The sequence below is a fragment of the Scyliorhinus torazame genome, chromosome 3 (assembly GCF_047496885.1).
Source record: "Scyliorhinus torazame isolate Kashiwa2021f chromosome 3, sScyTor2.1, whole genome shotgun sequence".
NCBI lineage: Eukaryota > Metazoa > Chordata > Chondrichthyes > Carcharhiniformes > Scyliorhinidae > Scyliorhinus > Scyliorhinus torazame.
Window position 1 is genome coordinate 123,902,174 of NC_092709.1, and position 15,040 is coordinate 123,917,213.

General features: G+C 46.3%; 1 protein-coding gene across 4 annotated transcripts in view; it reads left to right on the forward strand.

Annotated features, from left to right (window-relative positions):
- Positions 1 to 15,040, forward strand: part of ndst3 (N-deacetylase/N-sulfotransferase (heparan glucosaminyl) 3) — a 1,764,928-nt gene that overhangs the window by 401,426 nt on the left and 1,348,462 nt on the right. Inside the window, exon 1 of one of the 4 annotated variants that reach the window (XM_072496174.1) lies at positions 7,686 to 7,811. The exons of the other annotated variants lie outside the window; for them this stretch is intronic. The gene's annotated coding sequence lies outside the window, so the exon portion shown is untranslated. Of the gene's footprint in view, positions 1 to 7,685; positions 7,812 to 15,040 lie in introns of those variants that run through there. 4 annotated transcript variants of the gene reach the window in all.

Sequence of the window (15,040 nt, forward strand, 5' to 3'; positions counted from 1 at the left end):
ATCAGTGTCAATTACTGGATACTTAACATGAATAAGACATTTCATTGGAATATCTCTTAACCCATTCCTTAACAAAAAGGACCATCACCTCACCAGATTGTAGTTTTGTTTCTCCCAAAAGCACATGGGTCACACAATCTACCAACCCCATGGAAGGCTGAAATAAATACACTTGATGAAGCTCCAGCATTTGAGTCTAAACTGTGACTATTTTTAACTTGTGGGAACCAGAAGAGATAACGGGTTGGATTCTCCCAAAATGAGACAATGTCCCCACGCCGGCGTAAAAACGGTAGAGTTTTACTCCCGAAATTCCTTGAAAAAAGTTGGACAAATTCATAGCCCTGCAAGGGGCTAGCAGGGACTTGGAGTGAATCTCTCATCTTTTGCTGCAGATATGCGCCCCGCACGTCCGGGTCAGAGGCCGCGCATGCGCATGGCGGCCTCCAGCAGCCGCGCTGTGCTCCATGGTGGACCCGGACCATGGAGCCGGACAAAATAAATAAACCCCCGCACATTTAATCTCCAGCCGCCTATAAGGTCTTCCCTGGTCTCCAATCCGTCCGCCCTCGACTAGGGCGGCCGCGGACTGAGTCTGCAGCCACCATGCGAGCACCCCGACCAGCAATAGGCGGTTAGTTCCACGCCGTAGGGAACTCGGCCGGTCAGAGTGGAGGTTTGCTGAGCAGGCCTCTGGCAATGGGCCCCCGGCTGCACGGCGTACTCCGCAGTGATGCCGATTTCTGGTGCCCGGAGAATCGCCGGACCTGCGCTGGACCCGATTACAAACTGGATTCTCTGCACTGGCGCCAGCTGCGATTCGCGTCGGGCGCGGAGAATCCAGCCCAACATGTTGGTAAAGGAATGCATGTGAGTAAAAATGCAGTCATTTTAAATGAGTTTCAATGCTGCATTAGATTGAAAAACCAACTCAATTTAGTGCCAAAGAAAGAGAACACAGAAAATTTGAGTCTTGCAAAAATGAAATGGCCACTGCCACAGCAATACACATATATCATGATGAATTTTGGGGGCTGGTAAGGGGACATTTGCAAAGTTCAAACAAAATTTCAGATTGACAATCAGGAGCTTTCTAAAAGGCACTAGTGAAGAGCAAAGGTTCAATTGTATTTTTGTGGGCAGGAGAGAAAGAGTTAACTTTATTTAATAGCTGAGAGATGAATGAAGATGACAGCAGAAATCCAAACAAAATATTTCAAAAGTTCAGCACATATCTCCAGCCAAAGTCAAACCGTTGGATATATCGATAGGAATTTCAAAGCCTGAGGCAAGAATCAGGTGAGCCTGTTGACAATTTCCTAAAAGATTGAAAAATGCAGCATGAAATATTTAAGGACACAAATGAAAGGATGTTAGATCAGCTCACTTGGGGCTCTTCATATGCTAAAGTAGAAAGAGGGTTTTCTTGGAAAGAACAACTCACTCTATCACAGGCAGCAGGCACGTCAGAGCAAACAAAGCCCCAAACAGACCGATGAAGACATTAACGACTTTCGGTTAACTCAAGAAAATGGCAGCAGGGTTAAAGTAGTGAAATAGCTGCAAAAGAATGGACACCAGGCAAAGAACAAAGAACAAAGAAATGTACAGCACAGGAACAGGCCCTTCGGCCCTCCAAGCCCGTGCCGACCATGCTGCCCGACTAAACTATAATCTTCTACACTTCCTGGGTCCGTATCCTTCTATTCCCATCCTATTCATATATTTGTCAAGATGCCCCTTAAATGACCCTATCGTCCCTGCTTCCACTACCTCCTCCGGTAGCGAGTTCCAGGCACCCACTACCCTCTGCGTAAAAAAACTTGCCTCGTACATCTACTCTAAACCTTGCCCCTCTCACCTTAAACCTATGCCCCCTAGTAATTGACCCCTCTACCCTGGGGAAAAGCCTCTGACTATCAACTCTGTCTATGCCCCTCATAATTTTGTATACCTCTATCAGGTCGCCCCTCAACCTCCTTCGTTCCAGTGAGAACAAACCGAGTTTATTCAATCGCTCCTCATAGCTAATGCCCTCCATACCAGGCAACATTCTGGTAAATCTCTTCTGCACCCTCTCTAAAGCCTCCACATCCTTCTGGTAGTGTGGCGACCAGAATTGAACACTATACTCCAAGTGTGGCCTAACTAAGGTTCTATACAGCTGCAACATGACTTGCCAATTCTTATACTCAATGCCCCGGCCAATGAAGGCAAGCATGCCGTATGCCTTCTTGACTACCTTCTCCACCTGTGTTGCCCCTTTCAATGACCTGTGGACCTGTACTCCTAGATCTCTTTGACTTTCAATACTCTTGAGGGTTCTACCATTCACTGTATATTCCCTACCTGCATTAGACCTTCCAAAATGCATTACCTCACATTTGTCCGGATTAAATTCCATCTGCCATCTCTCCGCCCAAGTCTCCAGACAATCTAAATCCTGCTGTATCCTCCGACAGACCTCATCGCTATCCGCAATTCCACCAACCTTTGTGTCGTCTGCAAACTTACTAATCAGACCAGTTACATTTTCCTCCAAATCATTTATATATACTACAAAGAGCAAAGGTCCCAGCACTGATCCCTGTGGAACACCACTGGTCACAGCCCTCCAATTAGAAAAGCATCCCTCCATTGCTACTCTCTGCCTTCTATGGCCTAGCCAGTTCTGTATCCACCTTGCCAGCTCATCCCTGATCCCGTGTGACTTCACCTTTTGTACTAGTCTACCATGAGGGACCTTGTCAAAGGCCTTACTGAAGTCCATATAGACAACTATAAAGATATAGATGACCATGAGTTCACAGACAGGAGGAAATGTCCAGCATATGGATCTAATTGCAGAACTTATGGAAAATTCAATTAATGAAATTAAATGAAATGGCAAGAGATCTGTGTCGAAACAAAGAAGGGAGATGGCAAATAAGTTATCAGAGACAGAACAACAGGGCAAATGAGAAGTAAAAGAAGGAAAACATTCATACCTTCGAACATGGCAATGGATTTGAGAACACAATGGCATAAGAACCAAATACTTGAATGAACTGACTGGATGTGATAGTTTCCAGAAATAAGAAATTCACGGAAATGGTCAGGTTCGGAAGAGAGTGTGAAATAAGTCCACATCCGTGAGTCCCTCTCCATGAGGTTGGCCAACTGAGCGACTCGTATCTTCAAAGCCCTGAGGCCTGGTGGTGCACATGAGCTGAATGGGCTCTTCCATTATTAACCCTTGACTCTGCACTGTCTCGGGGAACTCTGAAAAATGGGAGTATTCTCCTACTCGCCCGTGATATGCTCTTCACCCAGTATCACCTTATCTATTCATGTGCCTTAATTCAGCATACAGCATTCCAGATTATCTTTACCCTCTCCACCAAGGTTGCCCAGCTTCCCTCCCCATGGTCAGAAACCCTACCAATATCCATTGCTCCCTCCTCCAAGGAGGTGATGATGTTTAGGAAGGACCATTTCATGGTCATTATGAGTCCCTTTTCTCCTGCACTCCATGTCTCTGTGGCCAATGCCAACATTATATTGACATAGGAAGCTGCATGTATCTTTATTGGAAAATCCTCAAAAGTCTTGTATTGAGCGTCTGGCCTTGCACTCATCTTGCCAGAGCAAATACGTTTATTGAAACTCTTCCTGAAACAGAATCAGTTCCTGTGGGCCACACTCTGCTCATAGTCTCTGCCACCTCAATCTGGGCCTCTGTGGCCTTCTAGAATTCTCTGGAATGAGCACATCTCTCCCCCCGCCCCCCACCCACCGCCCGCCTTTCACTGTCATAAGGAGGATTTCATTGCCAGCATTCACAAAGCGAGGGCTTTCCTGCCATTCAAACCAGTACACACTGAAAGCGCCGTCTTAAATTCATTCTAATTTTTGTTTGCATATAACCCGGGGCTCAGCCCAAATGTATTTAGAGGCATACCCAGCCAATTCCATGGACCATGCATGCTTTTGACAGCGGCTACTCCCTGAGTATACCACCACTGAACCAGGCAGTATCTAGATATAAACTATTGTGACTGAAGGTAAGGACTCCACACGTAGTCAGACAGGATAAAACTAGGTTTATTCTTCTACTCTCAAATACAATACTCCCTCACTCTCCACTCCCCATCAGGATTTTCTTCTCTAATCTGCTCCCAGGTCTGGAATTATATCCTGTGAGGGATCCTCCAATTGGGAGGAAGCTCTGCCCCCTTATCACCGAGGGAGTTCCTATTCCAACGTGTAGGAGGGGAATCTAACACAATGTAGGTTAAAGCCATTCTGGGGGTCGTAACACCCCTCCCCTTCCCAAGTCAGGAGAAATGTCCATGTCTCCCAGCAGCGGATCCCTCGATCGCTTGGGCAGTGGTCGGGTATCGAGTGGCTGCATAGCCGGCCCGGGAGGCATGTAGCGCACCAGGGAGCATAGTTTTCGCCAAGAGCGGTGACGTTGGGGCTCTTCGTCTGGTGAGGGCCCAGACCGTATAGGACACTGGTCCTGTTGCACGTACGACCACACCAGGGATCCATGAGGGTCCCTCCCCAAAATTTCAGACATAGACCACGCTGCCTGTCTCGAAGGTGCGGATCTTTGAGCCCTGACATGAATCTCTTCTGGAGCGGTTCAGGCGCTGACGGACCTGAGCCCTAACGTCCTGGAGGACTAGAATGAGGGGAGTCCAGACTCATCGCCCCATGAGTAATTCTGCTGGTGTGATCTTAGTCGTGGCATGTCGCTTTGTGCAGGAACTGAAAAGGAAATGTGCCAACCGTGTCTCCCAGGATCCTGCATGTATCTTTTTCATAGCCCACTTCAAAGGTTTGGACCGCCCATTCGGCCAACCCATTTGAGGCCAGGTGGTATGAGCAGTATGCACATGCCGGATGCCATTGGCAGCCGTGAACGACACAAACTCCTGGCTGGTGAATGCCGTTCTGTTGCCAGGACACCGGGCAACCTGTGCATGCTGAAGACATTCCGCAGTCTGTCGACGGTGTATCTCCAACCACTTAGCGTGGGCATCCATGAGTATGAGGAACGTGGCCCCCTGGAACGGTCCCGCAAAATCTATGTGGACCTGTGACCACCATGGCTACGCGGGCCACTCCCAGGTTTGCATCAGGGTTGCCAGCGGGACATTTTGGCACTCCTGGCATGGAGCACAGTTATAGGCCACCTTTTGATCTCAGAGACGAATCCGGGCCACCAAATATAACTGTGGGCCAGCATTTTGATTTTTGCCACCCCCGGATATGCGACCCTGCTCAGGAATGACCACTCGCGTCCGCCACAAAAGGACGCTGTCCTTGTTGCTCATCTCTGACAGCTTTACGGTCTAGGTCTTTAGCTTCTCCGGTAGCACCCTATGCTGTACCCAGTATTGGACCGTGTGCCGGACCCGACAATTTCAGATCCGTCTAGATCCATTCTTTTATGCGGGCTGCCGTCACCAGCAGGGTATCTAAGAAGTGACGGGCATCTAAAGAAGTGAAGGGCGACTATCACCTCCATGGCTGCTTCGGGTGCCGGCGGCATTGTGGAGTGGGGCAGACGGTTTAACGCGTCAGAGTGCGGAATACTCGTGCCAAGATGATGTTCCCGGCTATATTCGTAAATGACAGTGGCCATCGTTGGACCCGGGCAAATGTGATCAGTGTGATCACTGGTCCTCTTTAAACATTCCCAGCAGGGACTTGTGGTCTCTGTATGTCGTGAATGTAGGGCATTCAGTGCGTGAGGCATCGCACATGAGGAAATGGGAAGTAATTCTTCCAACGAGAGGTGCTTTTTGACTTCTTGGAAAACCTTCCGGTGCGAGGGGCCCCAGTACCATTGCTGTCCTTTCTTCAATAAGAAGTCTTACAACAGCAGGTTAAAGTCCAACAGGTTTGTTTTGAAGCACTAGCTTTCGGAGTGCAGCTCCTTCATCAGGTGAATGAAGAGGTGGGTTCCACAAACACATATATAGACAAATTCAGTGATATAAGATGATACTGGGGCCCCTCGCACCAGAAGGTTTCTTTACAGGTCCAGACAGTGCGATTGAGAGAGGGATAATCACAGGTTATAGAGGTGTGAATTGTCTCAAGCCAGGACAGTTGGTAAGATTGAGACTAGCTTGAGACAATTCACACCCCTATAACCTGTGATTATTCCTCTCTCAGTCACACCGTCTGGACCTGTAAAGACTTAATTATCTGCAAAGACTCCCATTCAAAGTATCATCTTGCATCATTGACTTTGTCTATATATGGGTTTGTGGAACCCACCTCTTCATTCATCTGTTGAAGGAGCTGCGCTCTGAAAGCTAGTGATTCGAAACAAGCCTATTGGACTTTAACCTGGTGTTGTTAGACTTCCCACTGTGCCCACCCCAGCCCAACGTCGGCATCTCTACATCTTTCTTCAATAGTTGGTGGAGCAAGTTGAGCAACATAGCCATCCGGGGAATGAATTTTCGGTAAGAGTTCCCCAGCCCTAGGAAAGAGCAGAGTTTCATGGGGTTACGAGGGATGAGGGCCTGGCGGATCGCCCATATCTTGTCCTCCACCAGATGGAGGCACCTGCAGTCTACCCGGTAGCTCAAATATGTGACCTCAGGCGCATGAAAAACACACCTCTCTCCGGAGGCGAACCCCGGCCAGAGAAAGGTGAGGTTCGCCATATGCTCCCTGTATCCGGTTCCAGTGATGAGGACGTCGTCCAGGTAAATGGCCACTCATAGTAACCCCTTTGGGGGTCGTAACATAAACTAATCTCATAGTATTGATGTTGGTCATTTAAGGCCCAAGCATATCTGATGGGTAACCTAGGCTAGTGAATGGACCGCATAAATGGCTCTCCTTCATCTCAGTGAGCCTCAGTATTTAAATCAGACTTGATCACTAATCATGACCCATGAATAAGATTAAATATATTTAATACACACCAAATATTTCATAAGTTATATTAACTGTTTAATCATTTATATATTAATAGAACTATCAACTTCAAATGGTAAAAAAAAATTGTATTTTCACTTTGGGCACGGCTCTCAGTCAGTGTTGTGTGCAATCACCTGCCCATTGCTTTACCCTGAGTGTGGGCTATGGTCAACAGAATGTTTCGTGGGCCGCACTCTGAACCTAGATGGGTCGCATGTGACCTCCAGACCACAGGTTGCCCACCAGCGCCCTAAATTATGGTGAACAACTCCTGTATCAGACCTTCTACTGCTTTAAGTCATATGGCAGATATTGTGCAACAAGTGGTTCCAGTTGGGACTTTGTACTAAACTTTTGTTCTCAGAATGTCAGTTGAGAATTTGCTAGCACTTTGTCAGTAGAGTGACATTAGAAAAATACAACCGTGTTGTGCACTCTATTTTTTGGCAGTCATCCAGGTTTTTGCATAAATTTATCAAAACTCTAAAGGGACCCATAAAATACCTGTGTTGTCCGCCAGAAGGAAACTGCTAAATCCTGCTTTCTGTACAGAGAGGCAATCCATAAAAACTTGCAAAAAAAATGGTTTGCTGCAAATCACTGCAACAGAGCTTCTTTGCCTAGCAGACGATCACAGATCACATGATGCTTGTAGGGGCGTTTTTTTTTTTTGTTTGTTGCTAGCATCGCTCAGCTGTGCCTGAGAGTAGGAGGTTTGGCAGCGTGGGACTTGTCAGCAATGAAGGATGTACCTAGTAAAACAACGTCTCTCATTTCACAGTCAAGTCTGTTTCTCTACCAGCCCAGCTGGTGTTACACTGAGCTGCAGCAAATGGAAACATCACAAGACTTTGTTAGCCTGAAGTATGGGGGCATCAGATGATGTAAGTGCTAATTCACTTTGATAGATTTCTCCTCATAGCAGCAATTCAGCTAAAGTTTGTTGCAGAAAGTCATGCCTGGTATTTAAATCTGATATTGCAAGCACGCACGTGCCATTTTTCACATGAATCAAAAATGTCTTAATACAGTCATCAGGATGCTGATTTTTATATCCTAATGGTTGTTGTCTTTGCTGTTGTAGGCATCTCCTGAAAAAAATAATTCAAGATTGCAACATTTTGTTTGCCTGGACTGACCAGCACACTGCTATAAACTGCCATTAGAACCTTCACAACACTGATTGTGGTGTCTGGTCACTGACTTTTCTGAAGTGTATGGAAGAGGAGAAGAGAGTAAAATGGAACAAAGATGTTTGATGAAAGAGACAAAACAAGAAGAAAGAATGGGTGTGGTTGCTTTCATGATTGAACAGTGCGTGGATGTGAATAGGAAAGGATCTTTCACTCATGTAACTGCTACTGAAACTGATAGTTGAAACTGGCATTACATTGCCTGTTGCTGCCTTTAATTTCAGTTTCAGACACAGCTGCCATAAGTTGATAAAACGGAAACTCAAATGTTAGATGAGTTGAACAGAAAGTATGAGAATATACTCCACATAGCAATAACGCTCCTCTGTCTTCCAGACATCTGCTGTACTTGTGGAATATTACATAAGCAGTTTGAAACTGAAAACAGTGAATTGCCAGTAATGTAAAACAATCTTACCCAGCAGTTTCAATACGTCATTTGGTTACGATTCCTACTCACATCCACCTGCTGTTTCACGTTTCTAATGATTCCATCCATTCTCTCCTCTGGTTTTAAATGCCTGTTTCTCCCATAAATAACTTCCAACCAATTTTTTTATTGCCTTTCTCTTTTCTGCACTTCAGTTGGGGGCCAGAAACCAGCTGCCATGGAGTCTTCCTTGTGAAAGCTCAAGCGGTGGAAAATTATTGAAATTTTGATAATGTTTTTAAATTTCATCAAGCAGTTATGAAGACAAAAGCATTCATATTCAGCCACAAAGAGCCTTTGTTCATATGTCATTGTTAAGTAATATCCTTGGTAAGGGGTAGCGTTCATCTTACAAAATGTGTGAATGCTGGTAATGAACTAATTACAGGTTCTATAATCATAGATTACCATTTGTAATCAGTATGCTTAAAAATATACCTTTTATTACTCCTTTATATTACGGATTACAGACAAGAAGACAGGATTGAAATTGGACTGGAATATTAGCAATAAATATATTAACACATTTTATTGAATTCTTCTGCTTTTTTATTGAAAGCATTAATCCATCAAAATATATAGGCTAATGCCTTCATTAAAATGGTCAATAAAGGAATTTCATACAAGTATGTTAATGTATTTGCTATTCATGTTCTACAGTGCAATTTCAGCCTGTACGTATCTGATTGTTGCACTCAAGCTGATCAGATCTCCAAACTATGATGCGCAGAGAATGTGAAATAGCTGATTGGGAAGTAAGAATCTTGAGCAGTCCCTCAGCATCAAGGATGACTTGCTTCCACTCTGGGGAGATGGGTCCTGCAGTGGTTGAATAGTCCAATCCTGGATCCGCAGTCTCTGCCACAGGTTTAGCAGGTGGTGTTTGCTGAGGTTGCTGGAACGCTCTGCATTCTGTGCTCTCCTTCTTCTGCTCTTTACGCTTGGCCTCCACGTGCTCCACCCTATGACGCTTGAGATGATTGGTGCCCTCATGGATGTTTTTTCTGCAGCTTGTGCGTCTAGGGCAAGCAATTCCCATGTATTGGTGGGGATGTTGCATTTATTTAGCGAGGCTTTCAGAGTGTCCCTGTAGCGTTTCCTCTGCCCTCCTAGTGATCGCTTGCCATTGTGGAGCTCGGAGTAGAGCACTTGTTTTGCGAGTCTTGTGTCGGGCATGCAGGCAATGTGGCCCACCCAGCACAGCTGGTCGAGCTTGACCAGTGCCTCGATACTGGGGACATTGGCCTGGGAGAGGACGCTCATGTTGGTACACCTATCCTGCCAGTGGATTTGCAGGATTTTTCAGAGGCAACATTGGTGATATCTCTCCAGGATTTGAAGTGAATAATAGATTACAGAATCACAGAAGTGTTACAGTGCAGAAGGAAGCCATTCAGCACATTGTGTTTGCATCGGCTTTCTGAATGAGCAATTCAGCCGGTGCAATCACCCGGCCTTCTCCCTGTAACACTGCCTATTGTTCACTTGCAGATCATTCATGCAAAGTCACTCATGTGTTTGTAGTATGCAGGTGCATCAGAATTCATGCTTGTTGATGAGGGCTTTCCACCAAGCAGTGTATTTGATTATGGAACTAGCAGAACACGCTGGAAAAAAGGGCAGGATTTTCCCCACGAGATTCACAACCCAGTCTTCAGGTGGTCAGAAGCTCACATTCTGTGGGGAACAGTCAATCAGCAGTGAGTTTCTCCAAATGAGCTAACTAGTGATAATGGGTGGGCTCTCAAAGCTAGAGGACAGGTGGAAGGCGCTCTGGCATTGAAGACACAGCAGGTTGCCTTTCCAGTAAGAAAGAGAAAGGGCTCTTCAAGATGCAACAACTCTCTCAACAACTTCTCCTTTAACTCATCCCATTTTCTCCAAATCAGAGATGTAGCAGTGGGTACCTGCATGGGCCCTAGCTACGCTTGCCTTTTTATGGGGTATGAGGAACATTCCTTGTTCCAGACCTACTCGGGTCCCCTTCCACAACTCCTTTACTGTTACATTGATGACTATTTTGGTGCCGCTTCATGCTCTCGTCCGGACCTGGAAAAATTCATAAACTTCACTTCCAATTTCCACTCCTTCATCACTTTCACCTGGTTCATCTCAGACACTTCCCTTCCCTTCCTTGTTCTTTCTGAATCCATTTCTGGCAATAGACAATCTACTAATATTCACGATAAGCCCACTGACTCATATAGCTATCTGGACAACAGCTCTTTGCACCCTACACCCTGTAAGGACTCCATCCCTTTCTCTCCGCTCCTTCGCCTCCGTCGTATTTGTTCCGATGATGCCACTTTCCAAAATGGTGCTTCGAAAATGTGTTCCTTCTTCCTCAACCGTGATTTCCCACCTACAGTTGTTGACAGGGCCCTCAAGAGTGTGCGGTCCATCTCCCGCGCTACGACCTTCGCCCCCACCCCCTTCCTCCCAGAACAAGGATAGAATCCCCCTTGTTCTCACATTTCACCCCACCAGCCCCCATATGCAAAGCATAATCCTCCGCCATATTCTCCAACTCAAGCGTGATGCCACCACCAAACACATCTTCCCTTTACTCCCTCTGTCAGCATTCCACAGAGACCGTGCCCTCCGAGATAATCTAGTCCACTCCTCCACCATACCCAACACCTCACCCATCATCCATGGGATCTTCTCATGCAATCGCAGAAGGTGTAATACCTGCCCCTTTACCTCGTCCATGCTTAACACCCAGACCCAAAACACTCAGTCCAGGTTAAGCAGCGTTTCACTTGCACCTCTTCCAATTTGGTCTATTGCATTCGCTGATCCCAATGTGGTCTCCTCTATATCGGAGAGACCAAACGCAGACTGGGCGATCGCTTTGCTGAGCACCTACGGTCTGTGTACATTCAGGACCCTTCCCGTTGCTTGCCATTTTAACACAATCCTGCTCCCATGTCCACATGTCTGTCCTTCACCTGCTGCAATGTCCCAGTGAAGCTCAACGCAAACTGGAGTAAGAACATCTCATCTTCTGGTTAGGCAGGCTACAGCCTTCCAGTCTCAACATCAAATTCAACACTTCAGATGATTAGCTCTACGCCACCTCGACCCATTTGTTTTCAGCCCATTTCTTTTAACTTTTTTACCATTTCTTTCTCTCTTGTCTTTCTTTATATAATATTCACCCCCCCCTCCCCCCCCCAGCTTATCCACCTTTTGTTACCCTTTCCCACCTTTGCTTCCCCCTTCCCCTCCCCTACATCTACATCTAGAACATAGAACATAGAACATTACAGCGCAGTACAGGCCCTTCGGCCCTCGATGTTGCGCCGACCTGTGAAACCACTCTAAAGCCCATCATATCAAAGCTCCAAAACCTAGGACTTGGCTCCCCACTCTGCAACTGGATCCTCGAATTTCTGACCAACAGACCACAATCAGTAAGAATGAACAACACTTCCTCCACAATAGTCCTCAACACCGGCGCCCCGCAAGGCTGCGTACTTAGCCCCCTACTCTACTTCCTGTACACCCACGACTGCGTGGCAAAACTTGGTTCCAACTCCATCTACAAGTTTGCTGACGATACGACCATAGTGGGCCGGATCTCGAATAACGATGAGTCAGAATACAGGAGGGAGATAGAGAACCTAGTGGAGTGGTGTAGCGACAACAATCTCTCTCTCAATGCCAGCAAAACTAAAGAGCTGGTAATTGACTTCAGGAAGCAAAGTACTGTACACACCCCTGTCAGCATCAACGGGGCCGAGGTGGAGATGGTTAGCAGTTTCAAATTCCTAGGGTGCACATCTCCAAAAATCTGTCCTGGTCCACCCACGTCGACGCTACCACCAAGAAAGCACAACAGCGCCAATACTTCCTCAGGAAACCAAGCAAATTCGGCATGTCCACATTGACTCTTACCAACTTTTACAGATGCACCATAGAAAGCATCCTATCGGGCTGCATCACAGCCTGGTATGGCAATTGCTCGGCCCAGGACCGCAAGAAATTTCAGAGAGTCGTGAACACCGCCCAGTCCAACACACAAACCTGCCTCCCATCCATTGACTCCATTTACACCTCCCGCTGCCTGGGGAAAGCGGGCAGTATAATCAAAGATCCCTCCCACCCGGCTTACTCACTCTTCCAACTTCTTCCATCGGGCAGGAGATACAGAAGTCTGAGAACATGCACGAACAGCCTCAAAAACAGCTTCTTCCCCACTGTCACCAGACTCCTAAATGACCCTCTTATGGACCGACTTCATTAACACTACACCCTATATGCTTCATCCGATGCCAGTGCTTATGTAGTTACATTGTGTATGTTGTGTTGCCCTATTTATTTTCTTTTATTCCCTTTTCTTCTCATGTACTTAATGATCTGTTGAGCTGCTTGCAGAAAAATACTTTTCATTGTACCTCGGTACACGTGACAATAAACAAATCCAATCCACACTATTCCCTTATCATCAATATGTCTATCCAATGACCATTTGAATGCCCTTACTGTTGGCGAGTCAACTACGGTTGCAGGCAGGGCATTCCACGCCCTTACTACTCTCTGAGTAAAGAACCTACCTCTGACATCTGTTCTGTATCTATCTCCCCTCAATTTAAAGCTATGTCCCTTCGTGCTGGACATCACCATCTGAGGAAAACGGCTCTCACTGTCCACCCTATCCAATCCTCTGATCATCTTGTATGCCTCAATTAAGTCACCTCTTAACCTTCTTCTCCCGAACGAAAACAGCCTCAAGTCCCTCAGCCTTTCCTCATAAGATCTTCCCTCCATACCAGGCAACATTCTGGTAAATCTCCTCTGCGCCCTTTCCAATGCTTCCACATCCTTCCTATAATGCGGCGACCAGATTTGCACACAATACTCCAAATGCGGCCGCACCAGAGTTTTGTACAGCTGCAACATGACCTCATGGCTCCGAAACTCAATCCCTCTACCAATAAAAGCTAACACACCGTACGCCTTCTTAACAACCCTCTCAACCTGGGTGGCAACTTTCAGGGATCTATGTACATGGACACCGAGATCTCTCTGCTCATCCACACTGCCAAGAATCTTACCATTAGCCCAGTACTCTCGCTTCCCGTTATTCCTTCCAAAATGAATCACCTCACACTTTTCTGCATTAAACTCTATTTTCCACCTCTCAGCCCAGCGCTGCAGCTTATTTATGTCCCTCTGTAACTTGTAACATCCTTCCGCACTGTCCACAAATCCACCGACTTTAGTGTCATCTGCACATTTACTCACCCATCCTTCTACGTCCTCCTCCAGGTCATTTATAAAAATGACAAACAGCAGTGGCCCCAAAACAGATCCTTGTGGTACACCACTAGTAACTGGACTCCAGTCTGAACATTTCCCATCAACCACCACCCTTTGTCTTCTTCCAGCTAGCCAATTTCTGATCCAAACTGCTAAATCACCCTGAATCCCATGCCTCCGTATTTTCTGCAGTAGCCTACCATGGGGAACCTTATCAAACGCTTTACTGAAATCCATATACTCCACATCAACTGCTTTACCCTGATCCACCTGCTTGGTCACCTTCTCAAAGAACTCAATAAGGTTTGTGAGGCACGACCTACCCTTCACAAAACCGTGTTGATTATCTCTAATCAAATTATTCCTTTCCAGATGATTATACAGCCTATCTCTTATAAACCTTTCCAAAATTTTGCCCACAACAGAAGTAAGGCTCACTGGTCTATAGTTTCTGGGGTTGTCTCTTGTTGAACAAGGGGACAACATTTGCTATCCTCCAGTCTTCTGGCACTATTCCTGTAGACAAAGATGACTTAAAGATCAAAGCCAAAGGCTCAGCAATTTCCTCCCTAGCTTCCCAGAGAATCCTAGGATAAATCCCATCCGGCCCAGGGGACTTATCTATTTTCACACTTTACAGAATTGCTAACACCTCCTCCTTCTGAACCTCAAGCTCTTCTAGTCTAGTAGCCTGAATGTCAGTATTCTCCTCAACAACATTGTCTTTTTCCTGTGTGAATACCGACGAAAAATATTCATTTAGCACCTCTCCTATCTCCTCGGACTCCAAGCACAACTTCCCACTACTGTCCTTGACTGGCACTACTCTTACCCCCTAGTCATTCATTTATTCCTGACATATCTATAGAAAGCTTTAGGGTTATCCTTGATCCGACCTGCCAAAGACTTCTCATGTCCCCATCTGGCTCCTCTTAACACTCTCTTTAGGTCCTTCCTAGCTAACTTGTAACTCTCGAGCGCCCTAACTGAACCTTCATGCCTCATCTTTACATAAGCCTCCTTCTTCCTCTTGACAAGTGTTTCGACTGCTTTAGTAAACCACGGTTCCCTTGCTCGACCACTACCTCCCTGCCTGACAGGTACATACTTATCAAGGACACGCAGTAGCTGTTCCTTGAACAAGCTCCACATTTCCATTGTGCCCATCCCCTGCAGTTTTCCACTCCATCTGATGCATCCTAGGTCTTTCCTCATCGCATCATAA